Here is an 18,410-nt window from a genome sequence, read left to right as displayed (position 1 = left end):
TTCTAGTGCCTGAGGAGATCACACTTGATGCTTGGTGGGTGAGATCAAAGTGTGTGTGGAATACACAACCGTGAGGAACCCCACTGCCTGCCAGCCCCAGGCACCGGGGGCTCCTGCTCCCTGGGGCTCTGGCTGCACTAGAAAAGTAAGTTTCAAGCTTGCCTGGTTCAGAAAACTGGAAGGGAAAGATAGAGAACCCACATTACATTTTTTAAACAAAGAATTCTCATCATTTGTAAGTCACTGTTGTGATTTTGGGGATTTTCCAATAGTGAGGGTGGCAATAATGAGAAGTTAAGGGTTATTATTTAGCATTTAGATTACAGTCAGTTTGGGGGAAAAAAAATCAGGCTTGGGGCCCTTGTGTGCCAGATGCAGCACGACACCTAGTGCCTTGTCTCGATCTTACGAACCAAGATACATAGAACGTAGGTCGGGTACGGAGAAGTCTGTGTAACTCATGCAGTTGTTGATGTACACGTAATCTCAAATATTACCAAGCCCCCACCCCAAGAAAAACAAAAGAAAAAAACAACCATCTCCCCAACAGACCCAGAGTCCAGAAAGCATTTGTCCCTCATACTGTTGAAAAGAATCACAGCAGAAAGGAGTCCAGCCTCTTAAATAATTCTCTAGGAAAACAAAGAAGAACCTCTCACATCTGCAGACTCACAAAACACTTCCAAGAAAGTGTAACTGTATTGTGTTTATCATAAAGAAACAAAAACACTAAAGATACCACATTTTTCTGCTATTTCAAAAAAAAAATCTGCTTGAAAAAAAGATCATTACAGTTTAACTTTTTTCTGTTTTTCTAATCAGAAAGGTCTCCCCTAAAGAAGATACACTGTTCCTGGAAACACTGCAATACCAGATCCATGCATGGAGTAGATAAAGCAAACTCCTGTTCTCACTAATTTTCTTCTTTTAAAAATCAAGCTAATACACAGTGCTCACATCAAAGACATATCACAGATTATACTGAGAAAAACAGCCACTATGCTTTGATCTTAGCTCCAGGGAAACAAGAAACAATGCTGACACTCTGCCACGCACGCACACCCCTGCGCCCACCCATTTCTACCTCATCAGGACGAGCTCCCAGACATGCAACAAACACCATAACTAGGGAACTCTACGGGAGACTGACTCACTTCCCCGAAATGACTCCAGTGGAAGAATTCAAAGCAAGAACCCTTAACACACAATTCTGTTCAAAGACAGACAAGTCTTGCAGATGCCTTCCTCTCCCTGGTTTCCCCTCTAGACTCCTAATTTCCATAAACCCACCCACTGACCTGTGACTACCAATCTCTCACTGTTAACTCTTACAAGAAACCAGGGCAAAGAAAGCCTATGCAAGCGCTATTCCGCAGCCCCAGTGCTCTTTTCTGCTCCTTCCCACGCAACTATCTCAAACATACAGTCAATTGCATCAAAGCAGTTCCTCGCTATTTGGGGCATTGGTGCCCCTTAGTCCCTCTGAGGTGATCGACTGATTCCTTCTGGCCTTAATCCCTAGGAATCTGACTCAAATGGCCACAAACTTCCTCCTCTTCTGCTCCTATGAACTATCCCTCATCTGGGCAAAACATTTAAAAACACTGGTGTTTTCCCAACAGGAAAGGGATGGACAATTTCTCTTCTGTGGGGAGACGAGGGAAACCATGCAATCACCTTCTGGAAGGTATATTAAGGAGGGCAGCGTATGAACCCTCATGGACTAGATTAAGAAAGCAGCTCTTTAACTGACCTTCCAACAATGACAAACTGAAATCCGCAAGAGCAGCCTTTCAGCTCAGGGACCCAAAAATAAGCTGTTGACAATAACTAACCCAAGAGTTACAAATGACTCCAAACCATACACTCTTAGGACAGACCAAACGTTAACACAAACAACAACGCAATTCTTTGCTGCTCTTTAACTGTGATAACCAAAAACTTATGAAACCAAAGAGCCAGCAGAATACACATCACAAAACAGTCCCCTGTTAGCTAGGAAGCCATCTCACTAACACGATGAGCTCAAAAAAAAAAAAAAAAAAAAAGGACAAAAAATCCCACACAGTCATTTTCAGAGCTCTCAGTTGTTTTCTTACACTAATAGAAAAGCTTGAGTTACTGACACTAGGTGAGGTAGTATCCTCCTGTTTTTTTCACAACAGGGAACAGTCTTACCAAAACAAAGCCTCAAAAAAATTGGGTACAAACTCATAAATGCTCCTCTCCACAAAAATCTTTAGTAAAAGGCAAAAGATTTATACAAACTGGGAAAGGGAGAAAAAAAAAAAAGAAGAAGAAAAAAAAAAGCAGAGTCTCTGCCGGGGCAACCGCATATGCTACCACAAGTCAGGGTGACTACTCTCACAGCCCACTAAACTGCTAGCTTTTAGAGGAAATGGAATTGAACTGATCGACAGCCTGAGTTGGATCATGGGAACCGGTGACACAGGGAGCAAAACCAGCCCCTTGACCAGGGACTCGCTTCGCTGCAGGCAATGCACTGTGGGTATGCAAATAAGATGCTCCAGCCGTCTCCAGCGCTCAAAGGGGTCTTTTCTCCGAGCTGCCTCTGCTCCTTCCCCAGCTGGGCGGAGATTGGGATGCAGCGAGGGTGGGGAAGCTGCTCTCCTGAGACAGTCCCGCTGATGGCCAGGTACATGGAGGACGGAGCCCGGACGAGAAGCCAGAGGGCACTTGGCCCACAGCTAAAATCTGGAGCAAAAGCACACACTTTGCAAAGGAACAGGAGCCGGGATCTCAGACATGAGATTCTATCTGCCGGCCGGGGTGTGACCCCGTGTTGTACTTGCTGCATGGTCTGTCTCTCCTGCAAAGTAGCTGGCCTCAGATCCTTGGGGTTCGCTGAGCTGCAGCTCACCTTGATACACGGGAACAGCTTAAAAATCATGGCCTCTCAGGGTTGAAAGGGACCTCAGGAGGTCATCTAGTCCAACCCAATCCCCAACTAAATCATCCCAGCCAGGGCTTTGTCAAACCTGACCTTAAAAACCTCTAAGGAAGGAGATTCCACCACCTCCCTAGGGAACCTATTCCAATGCTTCACCACCCTCCTCATGAAAAAGGGTTTTCCTAATATCCAACCTAAACCTTCCCCACCGCAACTTGGGACCATTGCTCCTTGTTCCGTCATCTGGTACCACTGAGAACAGTCTAGATCCATCCTCTTTGGAACCCCCTTTCAGGTAGTTGAAAGCAGCGATCAATCCCCCCTCATTCTTCTCTTCTGCAGACTAAACAATCCCAGTTCCCTCAGCCTCTCCTCATAAGTCATGTCTTCCAGCCCCCTAATCATTTTTGTTGCCCTAGGCTGGACTCTTTTCAGTTTTTCCACATCATTCTTGGAGTGTGGGGCCAAAAACTGGACACGGTACTCCAGATGAGGCCTCACCAATGTCGAATAGAAGGGTACGATCACGTCGCTCGATCTGCTGGCAAGGCCCCTACGTATACAGTCCAAAATGCCGTTAGCCTTCTTGGCAACAAGGGCACACTGTTGACTCATATCCAGCTTCTCATCCACTGTAACCCCTAGGCCCTTTTCTGCAGAACTGCTGCCTAGCCATTCGGTCCCTAGTCTGGAGCAGTGCATGGGATTCTTCCGTCCTAAGTGTAGGACTGGGCACTTGTCCTTGCTGAACCTCATCAGGTGTCTTTCAGCCTAATCCTCTAATTTTTCTAGGTCCCTCTGTATCCTATCCCTACTCTCCAGCGTATCGACCGCTCCTCCCAGTTTAGTGTCATCTGCAAACTTGCTGAGAGTGCAGTCCAAGCCATCCTCCAGATCATTAATGAAGATGTTGAACACAACCAGCCCCAGGACCGACCCTTGGGGCACGCCGCTTGATATCGGCTGCCAATTAGACTTGGAGCCATTGATCACTACCCGCTGAACCCGACGACCTAGCCAGCTTTCTGTCCACTTTATAATCTATTCATCCAGCCCATACTTTTTGAACTTGATGACAAGAATACTGTGGGAGATTGTATCAAAAGCTTTGATAAAGTCAAGGAGTAACATCTCCATTGCTTTCCCCTCATCTGCAGACCCAGTTATCTCCTCACAGAAGGCAATTAGGTTAGTCAGGCGTGACTTGCCCTTGCTGAATCCATGCTGACTGCTCCTGATCACTTGCCTCTCCTCTGAGTGCTTCAGAATTAATTCCTCGAGGACCTGCTCCATGATTTTTCCAGGGACTGAGGTGAGGCTGACTGGCCTGTAGTTCCCCTGATCCTCCTTCTTTCTTCCCTTTTTGAAAGATGGGCACTACATTAGCCTTTTTCCAGTCATCTGGGACCTCCCCCGATCACCATGACTTTTCAAAGATAGCCAGTGGCCCTACAATTACACCCGCCAACTCCTTTAGCACCCTCAGATGCATCGCATGCAGCCCAATGGATTCTTGCTCATCCAGCTTTTCTAAATAGATTTGAACCACTTCTTTCTCCACAGTGGGCTGGTCACCTCCTCTCCATGCTATGCTGCCCAGTGCAGCAGTCTGGGAGCTGATTTTGTTCGTGAAGATGGGGGCAGGGGGAAGCATCAAGTACATTAGTTTTTTCCACATCCTCTATCACTAGGTTGCCTCCCTCACTGTGTAAGGGGCCCACATTTTCCATGATTTTTTTCTTGTTGCTAACATACCTGAAGAAACCCTTCTTGTTGTTACTCTTAACATCTCTTGCTAGGTACAACTCCAAGCATGAGTTGCCCTTCCTGATTTCACTCCTGCCTGCCTGAGCAATATTTCTATACTCCTCCCTGATCATTTGTCCAATCTGCCCGGCTGTGGGGAGGAGATAAGCAGGGTGAGAATGAACTCTACTCTGCGATCTGTTGGTGATCTGTTGTAAAGGCCTTTTGAGGCTGCTGTCATTTGCATGGTTCCACCCACCCCGGATTGTATGATGGGGGTGCTTGTCCAAAGGATCATTTCGGCTGCTGTGGGATCCTCAGTCTCTTTCTTATTAGGGCAGTGGTAATAAAGTGCAGTTATTCCGGTTATATGAATCAAGGACAGTAGAACGGAACTTAGCGGTTCATGATTTCGGGACTCACCAGAACCTACATGAATCTCGTTAGGCAAGGGACATGGGTTCCAAAACATGGTGAAATAAAAGAGATTCAAAAGGGATATTTGTACTTAGTGCTATGGATTTCTAGTGGAATCTTTAAGTGCACATTTTATGCCATTTACGTCTCTCCAGTTTAAAAACAGAATGTTTTACATTTCTAACCCATGTTTAGAACTAGCCATAGGAAAAAAGTGGTTAGTGACTAAATGCAGTTTTCCAAAATTTCTGAAAGACTAAGTTGTGATTTCTTTTTCACACTATAAGTTGAAAACAACCCCATAGTTGGGGAAAAGGCTCCTCACCACTTAGACAGCAAAAAAATTTTGCAGATTGGATTCTGACAGTCAAGCTGTGGGACACAGCTTTTGTAACACACTCTGAAACTAGATTCTTAGTAACAGGTCAATGGGTAGGTTTACACAAAATCTGGCCTCTGGGACCAGAGTTGGGGGTGGGCCTCCACAACTTTTGTGGCACATGCACCATCTCTGCAAATCAACCTTCACTACCTCACTCCATAACACCACACACACAGCAGCTGCCTTTTACCTCTCAGAACCCAAACACACCCTGAAAGAAATCAAACGGCATAAGCTTAAGGCCAACAACTGCACCACTAACAACAACTCAAAGAGATTCAAAAACACCTCTGTCTTTACACACCAGGAACAGCAGGAACAAAACCAGCATGCACTGGCTGCGAAGACCCGAACCAAACAAACATCCATTCCAGCCTCCCATAAACCTTGGGCATTGGGAACCCAGACCCCTTAATGATGAGTACTTTTGAGGCGAGGGTGAAGCTCTCAGGCCTCAAATGCCAGCTACAGTTACTCTCTCCTTGATCCAAAACGAACAGCAAAATACACTGCATTACTCCTGCCCCAATAACAAAGAGACTGGGGATCCCACAGCAGCTGAAATGACCGTTTGGACAAGCACTCCCATCATGCAATCCGGGGTGGGTGGAACCATGCAAATGACAGCAGCCTCAAAAGGCCTTTACAACAGATCACCAACAGATGACAGGATAGAGTTCATAGCGACCCTGCTTAAACTAGATTGTAGAAAAGATTAAAAAACACTGAACGTTCAAACTCACCAAATGCGGGTCAATCCATCCTCATCGTCCTATCCGCTCATTATACTCCACACCTGAACTTAGCCCTCACATGGACAACATACCCTCCTAACTCAGTGTCTGTACGTTAACCTTTTACCCCCAGTCGGGGCTATTGCACATTATGTATTCCTTATGCCACCCGATCTTAAACCGAACTTCGCACCCCCTGGGTAATCTGTATGTTGTTCCCTGATCACCAGAAACTTCTGCTCCTAAACGCTGTACCGTACCCTTTTTTTTTCTTTGAACGTCATCTTAATAAAATGTTGACATTTGTTCAAGATCCAGGCTCCTCTTCCTTTGCAAGGCGTGTGCGTTTGCTCCGGGTTTTAGTCTGCTAAGACAGCGAGGGGGGCCGACTGAGCCAGAGGCGCTTGCCTGCTGCAGACACGGATCCAAGGCTGAACCTCATCCCCCACCAGCTGAAGGCTTAACTGAGAACAGTTTAAGAAGTGCTCCCATCTCCGGCACTCAGCTACCCAGCTCCCAGTGGGGTCCAAACCCCAAAGAGATCCCTTTTACCCTGCAGACGCTGTAAAATCCTGTGACCAGGGCAGCTGCCTAGCAGCCTGCGCATCCGCCTGCCAGCATGAGAGCGCGTAAGGCCCTAATCTGGATAGTGCCGGCTGGGTGGCAGGGCTGTGAAGAGCCAGCAGAGTGGCGCAGCGGAAGCGTGCTGGGCCCATAACCCAGAGGTCGATGGATCGAAACCATCCTCTGCTATGTGTGCGTTTGTTTCTTTTCCCTCTGGGCCTTCCAGCGAGGCGGTGACCAGCAGAGCGGCAAGAGGTGGCTGAGGCGATGGCCTGCCAGAGGGCTCCCTGGCTACCTGGGCTGAAGGCAAGAGGGAGGTCTGGGTGTGGCAAGGGACTCCTGTCCCAGAATGAGGCTGCAGTGCTTCCTGGTCCCCTTTTCCCACCCACCCCGGCGGGCTGCGGGAGAACAGGAGGGAGGCTCTCGGGGCGCTAGGCAGTGCTGTGTGGCTGTCAGGGGAAAGAGCCGAGGCTACCGACTCCACCTGCCATTGACTCGCGTGGCTCTGCGCGCCGTCAGCCGGGGCGGGCCTGGCTGTGCACATGACTCAGGCTTGGGCAGCATGGCTGCTCTTTCCTGACGAGGCATGAGGCAGGCCAACAGCTTTGCACAGCCTACAGGGAAGTGGGAGGGAGGCGTCTTTGAGCAGGTGTGTCTCGTCCCCTTCTCCCTTGCCGCTTTGGCGGAGGCGGGAAGGGAGCAAAATGTTCCTGGCTGAAAGTTTTTGTGCTCGGCCTTGAGGATTAAGCCTGAGCCTCCGGCACGGCTGCTGGGAGACGGGTTTCTGAATGGCATCCAGCACGCTCTTTGGGCCACCAGCTGAAAGCACTGAGGCCAAGAGGCAGCAAAAGGGGACTTTGGAGGCTCCCTGCAGGCCTCGGGGAAGCAAGGAAGTAGCACGGGCTCATCGCCGTCCCTGGGTGGGCTCGAACCACCATCCTTTCGGTTAACAGCCGAACGCGCTAACCCATTGCGCCACAGAGACATGGACGGGCAAGGCTGTATGGAGCACAAAAGTCGGGAATCAGCACAGGGTACGGTCTAGCATATGCATGCAGCTCTTAGACAAGCAACAGCAAGGGACTGGACTGGTATGCAGTGAAAGTTCTGTGGGAAGGAACCGAAAAGAGCACGGGGGCTGCGGTACAGTGCTTGCGTACTCTTTCTTTGGCCTGTTTTGCTGGAAGAGTTAGCAGGGTGAAATTCCTAGTCAGAGGTCAGCAGGCAGGTTAATGCAAATTCTGGACTCTGGGACCAGAACTGGGGTTGGCGGTGGTGGGGGGGCGAATTTCTGTGGCACCTGCACAACCTCTGCAACCAACCTTTGCTACCTCACTCCATAACACCACACACACAGCAGCCTTTTACCTCTCAGGAACCAAAACATACCCTGAAAGAGATCGAATGGCATAAGCTTAAGGCAAAGAACTGCAGCACTAAGAAGAACAAAGAGATCAAATGGCATAACCCTAACCCTAAGGCAGTGGGGCTCCTTATGGTTGCGTGTTCCACTGTCATAAACAGGGTTAATGTCTCTTTCACCTGAAAAAAAAAGTAACCTGAAGCACCTGACCCGAGGACCAATCAGGAAACAGGATTTTTTCAACTCTGGGTGGAGGGAAGTTTGTGTGTGAATCCTTTGTTCTTGGTTTTCTGCCTGTATGCTCTCTCAGCTATGAGGGGATTTCTATTTCTTGCTTTCTAATCTTCTGTTTCCCAGTTGTAAGTACAAAGGATCATCTAGTGATTTATATGTTTTTTTTTTTGTATTTACATGTCTATAGTTGCTGGAGTGCTTTAAATCGTATTCTTTTTGAATAAGGCTGTTTATTCAATATTCTTTTAAGCAATTGACCCTGTATTTGTCACCTTAATACAGAGAGACCATTTTTATGTATTTTTCTTTCTTTTTATATAAAGCTTTCTTTTAAGACCTGTTGGAGTTTTTCTTTAGTGGGGAACTCTAGGGAATTGAGTCTACAGCTCACCAGGGAATTGGTGGGAGGAAGAAGTCAGGGGGAAATCTGTGTGTGTTAGATTTACTAGCCTGACTTTGCATTCCCTCTGGGTGAAGAGGGAAGTGCTTGTGTTTCCCAGCTGGAAAGGGGGGAGGGTGGAATCCCTCTGCTTAGATTCACGGAGGTTGCTTCTGTGTATCTCTCCAGGAACACCTGGAGTGGGGAAGGGAAAAGGTTTATTTCCCTTTGTTGTGAGACTCAAGGGATTTGGGTCTTGGGGTCCCCAGGGAAGGTTTTTGTGGGGACCAGAGTGCCCCAAAACACTCTAATTTTTTGGGTGGTGGCAGCTTTACCAGGTCCAAGCTGGTAACTAAGCTTGGAGGTTTTCATGCTAACCCCCATATTTTGGACGCTAAGGTCCAAATCTGGGACTAGGTTATGATATCCATGCTTTAATCTCACCCACCATGTATCAAGTGTGAGTTTCTCAGGCACTAGAATAGCTTTAACATGGAGTCATAGGGCTAACCCTAGCAAAACAGCCAGGATCCTTTGCTTATGCTTAGAAAATGTGCGGTCTCCCTGAAGTCCAAGCAGCATCCAGGGTGGGGACAACATTTTCTTCCTGACAGGGATTGTTATTCCATTCCCCCAGAGCTCAAGCTGACAGGGGCAAGTGTTTGTGCAGGTCTTTGCCTCCTCCTGGGTGTGTGAGGGGGAGCAATCAACCAGGTCTTTTGTCCACGGATGATCCATAGTGGCTTGCCTGATTTCTTAGTCAGGCCTGTTCCACACTACACAGTTAAATCGATTTAAACAGCGTTAAATTGATTTAACTCTGTACCCGTCCACACTACAAGGCACTTTAAATCGATTTTAAGAGCTCTTAAAATCAATATCTGTACTCCTCCCCAATGAGAGGAGTAACCCTAAAATCGATATTACTATATCAATTTAGGGTTAGTGTGGACGGAAATCGAAGTTATTGGTCTCATACTTTTACTGTAGCTACCCAGAGTGCACCGCTCCGGAAAACGATGGTAGCCTAGGACCATGGACGCACACCACCGAATTAATGTGCCCTAGTGTGGACGCATAAAATTGATTTTATAATATCAGTTTTATAAAACCGGTTTTAGTAATTTCGATTTTATGCTGTAGTGTAGACGTTGCCTCAGGGCCTTCTCTTGTTGGAAAGGAGATGATGCCTCTTCTGGTAAACTAGCATTTCACACTTGGCAATGCTTCTCTCCTGACTGGTGGCAGGGTGGCGGCAAGGGGGTTTACAGCTTTAGTGTCAACGCTTATATATCACCTTACAACATGGGCTACGGCTATTATAAGTGAGAAGAATGCATGCAGCAACTCACGAGCTTGTCATAAACTCTAAACACTAAACACATTTTTATAAATCTAAGGCCTGTTTTAACAACAGTAACCAACAGGTGAGAAAGACTAGGTTCCAGCCATGCGTTTGTCACTTTTCAGTAAGGCCTGCGGGCCTTGGTATGAGCTGGCACCTGGTCTGCCAGTGTCAGAAGAAGATCTTCCCTCTCTTGTCCCCAGGTGTCTGTACTGAGAGTAGTACTGTTCAACTTATTCATAAATGATCTGGGGAAAGGGGTAAACAGTGAGGTGGCAAAATTTGCAGATGATACAAAATTGCTCAGGCAGACTGCAAAGAGCCATAAAGAGATCTCACAAAACTGGGTGACGGGACAACCAAATGGCAGATGAACGTCGGTGCTGTTAAGTGCAAAGTAATGCACATTGGAAAACATAATCCCAACTATCCCTATAAAACGATGGTGTCTAAATTAGCTATTACTACTCAAGAAAGAGATCTGGGAGTCATTGTGGATAGTTCTCTGAAAACATCCACTCAATATGCAGCCGAGTGTTGGCAATCATTAAGAAAGGGATAGATAAGAAGACTGAAACTATCATATCGCTTCAATAAAAATCCATGGTACACCCACATCTTGAATACTTCGTGCTGATGCCGTCGCCCCAATCTCAAAAAAGATCTATTGGAATGGGAAAGATTCAGAAAAGGACAACAAAGATGATGAGAGGATATGGACCAGCTTCCATCTCAGAAGAGATTCATAAGATTGGGACTTTTCATCTTGGAAAAGAGACGACTAAAGGGGGATAAGACGGAGGTCTATAAAACCATGACCGGTGTGGAGAAAGTAAATAAGAAAGAAAAGAAAAGCTGTGGCTCTTCGGCGGCAGCTCAACCACACTGCTTCTTCTGTGGCAGTTCTGCGGCGAGTCCTCCCTCCCTTAATCTTTGGTAGACATTTGGTGGTAGCTCAAAGACTAAGACAGGGAATGGGGGACCCGCCGCCGAATTTCCGCTAAAGACCCAGACGTTTTGCCCCGATGCCATACGGGCCACCCCTTTGAATTGGCTGCTCCAAGCACCTGCTTGCTACGCTGGTGCCTGGAGCCAGCCCTGCTCCCGTGACAAGCAGGGGCTGGTGCAGAGCACGGCAGGGAAGAGAGATGACATCTCCTCTAACAGCGGAGTACTTTCACAGCAAGGGCAGCACCTCCCCGCAGTAGCACAGACCCACCTACTCCTCCTGACACCAGCACCACCCTTCCCGGCACCGCCTCATGGCAGCATCTGCTTCCAGACTCGCACCAGAAATGGGAAGTCTGGGTCAGGCCTGGCAGCAGCTGTCAGGAAATGGAAGCAGGAGACACGACCACTCCCATTGTGCTGTGGGGCCCATCCTGGCTGAGGGAAGATGGAGGCAGTGGACACTACCACTCCCATGATGCCGTAGGGTTTTCAGGTGGGGTGCCCCCCCCCTAGGGTTGGGTTCCAGGAGAGGTTTGGCATCTTAAGGGATTGATGGGGGGTTGCTTGGAGGAGGTTTCAAGACCAACAGCAAAGGGGAAGTTGGACAGTTGCCAGAAGACCAGGGAGACAAGGCAGATGAGGTGATACCTGTTACTGGACCAGCTTTGGGGTCACACAAGGTCTTCTTCATGCAGGGAAAAGGTGCTCAGAGCATCACAGTTCAATAGAAAGTGGAACGCTCTGCCCCAAACACCAGACATTCCCCTACTTCCTGGAACAGGGGGGCTGTCCCCACTGTCCGGTAAACAGCCCCACCATGTAACCCAGAAGTGGCTGCATCTTAGCACCAAGACACCAGTGGTCACTGTTCCAGAGGAGATGGTACATACAGGCCACTGCCCTACGTGGCCACCAGACGTCACAGACTGTGCACTGTCTTAGCTGGCCACACACGTTACTGCACCAAGAGGTGAGGTACACACAGGCTACTACTCAAAGTGGGCACCTGGGGTCACTGCAGCAAAGGTTAAGGGGGGCATACAGGCAGGGCACTGCCGCACATGGTCACAGGTGGCACTGCTGCAATGGTGCTGGTGTGGGGGAGATGATAAACAGGCTACTACCTGAAGTGGCCACTACTACAATGGCATGGAGAGAAGGGGAAGGAGAAAGCAATAGGGCACTGCCACACCAGGGCACCACGGGGAGGTCACTGCTCCAATTAGTAGAGATACACATCGGGTAGTGCCCCAACTGGGGGTCCTACACCAGAGAGAGGGGGGGCTGGGGAGAGAAGAGAAAATCAAAGGCCACTGCCTCACTTAGCCATCGGGGTCACTACCTAAATAGGGGACACACACACACAAGGCACTGCCCCACCTGACCAGCAGGGGTTACTGCCCCAATTGGGGGATATACAGAGGGTATTGCCCCACAGGGATACCAGGGATCAGTGCCTGCCATACCTGGCACATGGGTAGAGGGGATAGGGTGACCAGATGTCCCGATTTTATAGGGATAATCCTGATATTCAGGGCTTTTTCTTATGTAGGTGCCTATTAGCCTCCACCCCGTCCCGATCCTTCACACTCTCTATCTGGTCACCTTGGGGGGCGGGGAGAGGGGGCTACACAAAGGGCACTGCCATACTTGGCCACCAGTGCACATCCCTAGTGGGGGAGTGATACACACCAGAAGCAGGGCTCACTGCCACAAAGGAGTTGAAAGATACCCAAGGCACTGTCTGACACAGCCACCCAGGCACCCTGCCACCTTGGGGAAGGTGAAGAATACAGCTTGGGCACTGACTCCTCTGGCTACCAGTGGTCACAGGCCCAATGCAGGGGTTGCGGGGAGTAAATACATACAGGGGACTGCCCCACCTGGGCAACACGAGTCACTGAGATGAGAGTGGGATACGCAGAGGGCCCTGCCCCAATGGCTGATATACACACAAGGCCCTGCCTCACCTACCCACCAGCGCTCACAGGCGCAATGGAAGTAGTGGGAGTCACACAGGCAACTGACCTCAGTTGCCACCAGGGGTCTCTGAAGCAATGCTAAGGGGGATACATGCCAGGCATTGCTGCCCCTCGCCACCAGGAGTCACTGCTCCTACAAGAAGGCACCTACAGGACACTCCCGTGCCTGGCCAGCAGGGGTCACTATCGCTGGGGAGGGGCTATGGTGGAAGCAGAGAAAGAGCAACTAACTGCAGTGGGGAAAATCACTATCTACCAGGGAGAAAGAACAGACTCTGTTAGGACATCACACCAACTCCGGCCAGGCACGATACCAGCAATTCGGGGCTGGAGCAGCTCCAGCTAGAGGCTGGGCAGAGACAGGTGACCTCGGTTTCTGCGCTGAGCAGGCTGCTTTGGCCGCGAGGAAGGACAGGGAACCCCCCGGCCAGGGTGTTGCTGCCCAAGGAGGGGGAGATCTGCGGCACTCTTTGGAGTAGCTGGTTCAGCAGCTGTGAGCCACACGCTTCTCCCTGCCTGAGCTCTCCAGGAGCACATTACGCACAGGTGTGCGCTGGATGTGGGTACCAGTGTAACAACAGGGCCAGACTCTGCTGAGTGCTGCCTGCGAGAGACAGGGGCAGATGGGCAGATGGGGGCAGGAGATGACAGAGCCAGCGGCCATGAGCTGAACCCATCACAAGTCCAGCCTCTGACATCACCACCCATCCCTGCAGCTCTCCATCTGTCCTGCTGTCCGTCCAACTCTCAACCCCCCATCCATCCCCAATGTATGCCACACACCCCCCTTCACCCATCTGCCTCACACACTCATCTATTTCCTTATGCATCCTGCTGTCCCTCTGATTGTCCCTGCAGTGCCCAGCACAAGGACGCATAGTGGACCCTGAGCGAGGCTTTTGGGTGATGCAGTAATGGAGCTAGCGGGTGATAAGGGGCATCTCTAATCCCAGCCCCACTTCTCCTGTGCCCAAAGCCATGACCGCAAGCCCACTCCTTTCAGTCTCAGACCTCACAGCCCCAAAGACTTGAATGGCCACTCACACTGTGACCCAGTTACAGCAATGAGGTCTTCCTGAAGATAGGGGGTCCATTGCAAAAGTCAATTTAAATTAAATATTTTTAAATGTATATTTTTTTAGAAATCTGGACCTGTTATGTGTTTTGGTGTAACTTGCATTATTCTTATGTTAAATTTGCATAATCCTAACAAAACATTTACGTTTTTCATATCTCTTTTATTTATCTCATTGGTCCTGACACCCCTCCTGTAAATTTGAACACCCCCCCTAATTTCAATTCCTGGGGAAACCACTGCTAGCAGCCCTCTGGCAGCATTCCTGAGGGTCACCCTGCCTTGCTCTCTTCCTGCCATATTGGGAAAGACAGGTCTCGTTGTTAAAGGTCAGGTGGGCCAACTAGGGGCAAAAGTCCATTCTATGTTTTCCTACTGCAGAGTCCAAGATCAGAGACTCACCTTCAGTGCCACCCAGAGGGGAGGCAAGTGGGGCAATTTGCCCCAGGCCCCGCAGGGACCCCATGAGAATACAGTATTGCAACTTTTTTTTAATGGAAGAGGTCCCCAAAATTCCTTTGCCCCAGGTCAGCCCTGCTCACCTTGGGTGCAGGCACCGCTGTGCTGCCAGAGAACAAGCTGCCCCTGCACAAAGAGGATGAAAAAAAACTGCCAAAAGCTGTGATTGAACTAGGGACCTTTAGATTTTCAATCTAATGCTCTTCTAACTGAGCTACTTTAGCAGCTGCAAGGGATTATTTTGGCCTGTTGCTTCTCTGTCCAGGATGTTTTTGCAGCAGTTGCACTCAAAAAGGATGTCATTGTGAGCGGCCCATGAAGACAAGACTCACTTTTGCCTGCCTTGCTCGGCTTGACTTGCTTCCTCACCCTGTTCCTGCCCTAGTGCCTGGGTTAACCTGGTGGTGGAAAGGGACTGGGGGCCACTGGCGCAAGGACGAAGTTGAGCTGGACCCTGAGCTAGACTAGACTCTGGCGGTGAGAACCTGGCCACCACTTGCCACCCCACTCTGTTGTCCTGGCTTCCCTCACTGGACGTCATTTTGGGAGGGAAGTGGGACTTCTGCCCTGAGGTGCCCCAATGAATCTTCCTCTGTGTCCCCCTAGGAGTCATGCCCCACATTTTGGGGACCACTGAACCCTACACGTTAAGCAGGGGCTAGTGATGCCAAAGCCCAGGGAAAGGGAGAACACGTGCGGGGCCCCCTGCACTGGAACTAGGCCCCCTCACTTCTGTCTGTGGCTCTGCCCCCTGCCACACCCTTCCACCCACGGCCCCATCCACTATGTCACCTCTGTTCCACCCCTTCCGAGTGTCCGAGAAGTCCGAGTGTCCGAGGAGTGTCAGAGAAGGGAGTCACTGTTTGCTTTAAGAGATGGGTGAGGGAAACCTGCAGGTCCTTAGATCCCTTCAGCACCTGATAGAACCATTTGTGGGGAAAGTCTGGGGAAGCCAAGGAGGAGAAGGAGAGGGAAAAAGGCCTTGCAGCTGTTGTGCAATCACCATGCTCTCAGCAGAACAGTCCGGGGAGCTCTGCTCTCAGAACACACAAGATGGCAAATTTCAGAGCCCTGTTGCACGGAGTCAGACTGTGATCAGCTCACAGTGAGAGGAAGCAACACCCCTCCCTTGGTCTCTATGCCAGAGCTCCTATCATCTGAGTGTCCTTCCTGCAAGAGTCGGCTGCTGAGAGGGTTGCGATGGGGTAAATGAAGACAGAGGAGGATTGTTCCTCCTGGTTTTTTTTTGCGTGGCTCTGTGATCCTGCTGGAGGAAGCATCCTTAGAGTTTATTTCAGTGGCTTGTGTTGGGCTGATGTTGTGACCCTGAGTACAGGGGTTCCTGTACTCTCTGTTCTTAACCCCTCAGGGAGTGGACAATGGAGTACTGTCAGAAAGTGGATAGAAAGTAGCCTAAGAAAGTGTAGCATAAGTGAGAAAAAAAACAACATTATCAGCTCCCTGGTAGTCTAGTGGTTAGGATTTGGCACTTTCACTGCCAAGGCCTGGGTTCAATTCCCAGTCAGGGAAAAGTGACTTCAATTTAAAAAGAGTTTCAGTTATTCTTCACTTGCAATGTAAATAAATCTGTGGCTGTTTCCTGATTCCCCCATCCTTCCGAGGACTGGAACTGATTTCAGCTGCTGGACAGCTCTGCTAGGTTTTTATACATTTGCATAGGAAAATGCTGAGTGTTTAAATTGATTTAAAGCCCCCTGTCCCCATTCAGCGAACTCCTGAACATACTGGAGATGGGTCTGGAAATTGATTTTCATTTGAAAAAGTTTTTAAAGGGAATCTCTTGGATCGTAACTAGGAACCTATTATCCTGCAGGGAAACATTCACCCACTGATCTATACTCTCAACAGAGAGTGTCATGTATAGCCCAGAGCAGGAACAGCTTTGAACCTAGGGGTTACTAAACTTTCTCTGTGTACAAACACCACAGCTTACAAACTCCCCACCCCCACTCTGTGTCACCAGAGCACAACAACAACTCTCCTTGGAGCACACACGGCTCCCCAGCTCCCTGCCCGTCAGTCTCTCCAGCATTGCTCCAATCCCTTAAAGCGGGATCTCAACCTCAATTTACCTAAGGGCCACTGCCAATCCTCCCAGTGGGCCAATAATGTCACTCATACCACTCAGAACTCACCCTCCAAAACTCTGCCTCTCACCTGCCTAAGGGTCTGGGAGAGAGATAGGGGGAGGAGGTCTAGGGTTCAGGCCCTGGGTTGGGGCTGGGGATTGGGGTGCAGGAGGGGTGCAGGCTCTGGGGGGAGTTTGGGTGCAGAAGGGGTGAGAGGCTGGTCTCTGAGAGGGAGTTTGGGTGGGGGAGAGGTTCTAGGGTGCAGGCTGTGGGATGGAGTTTGGGTGCTGGGTGCAGGCTGTAGGCGAGGGTAGGGGGAATAGGAGGAGGGGTGGGGGTGCAGGCTCTGGGAGGGAGATTGGGGTTGGTGGGAGGGGGTGTGTGGAGGGAGGGGGTGAAGGCTCTGGGAGGGAGTCAGGGGTGCGGCACTTACCTGGGGCTCCAAGGTAGGGCAGGCTGGGGGGCCTCTGCATGCTGCTGCCCCCAGGCATCACCCCCACAGCGTCCCATTGGCTGCAGGGGCTTGGAGTGGGGGCACCGCGTAGAGGCACAGCTCTGCCCCCCCTTGCCATGGGGAGAGGCTGGCAGCCACTGGAGCGAGCAGGCAGATGCTGCACTGCTGGGGCCCCTGGAGGTGAGCCCCTAGAGGCAGCAAGTGGGGCCAAGGGAGTGACCTGGTCCCAAAAATGCTGAAGCCCCATGGGCAAGACCTGGGAACCAGGACTGCCAGCCAGACAAACACCTTTAAGAGGAGGCATCCCCCTCCCTGTCAAAAAATGATCTTCCTCCTTTAGTTCAGTGACAGCCTGAAATGTTCCTTATCCCGGCAGAGGCAGAGGATTGAAAGCAGCAGCATCAAACCTCTGTGTAGCTCGCAGGGATGGACATAAACACTCCCTGGTATCTGAACAGATGTTCACTTTTGCCCTTGGTCAACTATAAGGCGAAAGGGAAAGCAGGTGGCACCAGATATAAAGAGAGAAACATGACACATCATAGTTATGCCCATGGTGGCTGCAAAATCTTTTTACGTATTTCTTCTTATCATCAGTGTATTGTATTCTCTGGAGTCTAGGCCTTGACCAAGAAATTTGTACCTTGATAAAATAATCAACTGCCCTTGGTGAAGGCAATGGACTTAACACCTACTGGGGTGTCCCTACACAGGTACAAGTACTAACAACAGTAGCTACCTTTTAGCCATAGTTTTTAATCAGGGCAAATAATTGAAACAAACCCCGTTAAATCATTTCTCAGCCCGAGTCCTTCACCCACATTCCCTAGAGCATTCGACCACCATGTGGACGTTTCATTTCTCTCCTCAATTTTATACAGAGACACAATTTCCTTTGCACAAATCCATGAGCAGCAAAACCTCCCTATGTCTCTGGTCTGAGCCAGGGTATTCGATTCCAGTGAACTCTTCTCTCCTGCCATGGTGATGGGCAGACAGAGGGGTTGTGGCACCTGCATCCCTGCCAGGGAGATATTGGCTCGGCTCTTTCTTTCTGCTGGTGTTGTTCATCCATGAAACATCAAGGGTGGAATGCAAGGCTGAGTTCACACACCAATCCCCTGAAACATTTCAGTGCCCCAGAGAAATCCTGCCCCTGGCTATTGGAACGATGTGCTGGAGATTTGACTAGGAAAGAGACTGTCTGAATTGTCAGAGCGGGGAATGAACAACAATCTACAGCAATGTCATTAACACAAACACACTCTCATTCTGCTCCAGCCGGAAGGGAAATGGGCAGGAACTCTCGCTGTTCAGCCAAGGA

General features: G+C 49.7%; 5 non-coding genes across 5 annotated transcripts; 2 read left to right on the top strand and 3 right to left on the bottom strand.

Moving 5' to 3' along the window:
* Window positions 1-837: 837 nt before the first annotated feature.
* On the bottom strand, window positions 838-1,036 carry LOC127041604 (U2 spliceosomal RNA). The gene has a single exon (XR_007771694.1). It is a non-coding gene; the product is annotated as a U2 spliceosomal RNA (small nuclear RNA).
* A 1,134-nt stretch (window positions 1,037-2,170) lies between these two features.
* Window positions 2,171-2,283, bottom strand: LOC127041623 (U5 spliceosomal RNA). Its single transcript, XR_007771712.1, has one exon. It is a non-coding gene; the product is annotated as a U5 spliceosomal RNA (small nuclear RNA).
* A 4,588-nt stretch (window positions 2,284-6,871) lies between these two features.
* Window positions 6,872-6,943, top strand: TRNAM-CAU (transfer RNA methionine (anticodon CAU)). Its single transcript has one exon. It is a non-coding gene; the product is annotated as a tRNA-Met (tRNA).
* Window positions 6,944-7,665: 722 nt separating this feature from the next.
* Window positions 7,666-7,739, bottom strand: TRNAN-GUU (transfer RNA asparagine (anticodon GUU)). Its single transcript has one exon. It is a non-coding gene; the product is annotated as a tRNA-Asn (tRNA).
* Window positions 7,740-16,000: 8,261 nt separating this feature from the next.
* On the top strand, window positions 16,001-16,072 carry TRNAE-UUC (transfer RNA glutamic acid (anticodon UUC)). Its single transcript has one exon. It is a non-coding gene; the product is annotated as a tRNA-Glu (tRNA).
* The last annotated feature ends 2,338 nt before the right edge of the window (window positions 16,073-18,410 follow it).

This window comes from Gopherus flavomarginatus (assembly GCF_025201925.1).
Source record: "Gopherus flavomarginatus isolate rGopFla2 chromosome 13 unlocalized genomic scaffold, rGopFla2.mat.asm SUPER_13_unloc_3, whole genome shotgun sequence".
In the NCBI taxonomy this organism is placed as follows: Eukaryota; Metazoa; Chordata; order Testudines; family Testudinidae; genus Gopherus; species Gopherus flavomarginatus.
Note: the sequence above shows the minus strand (reverse complement) of the source record. Positions and strands in the feature narration are given on the sequence as shown.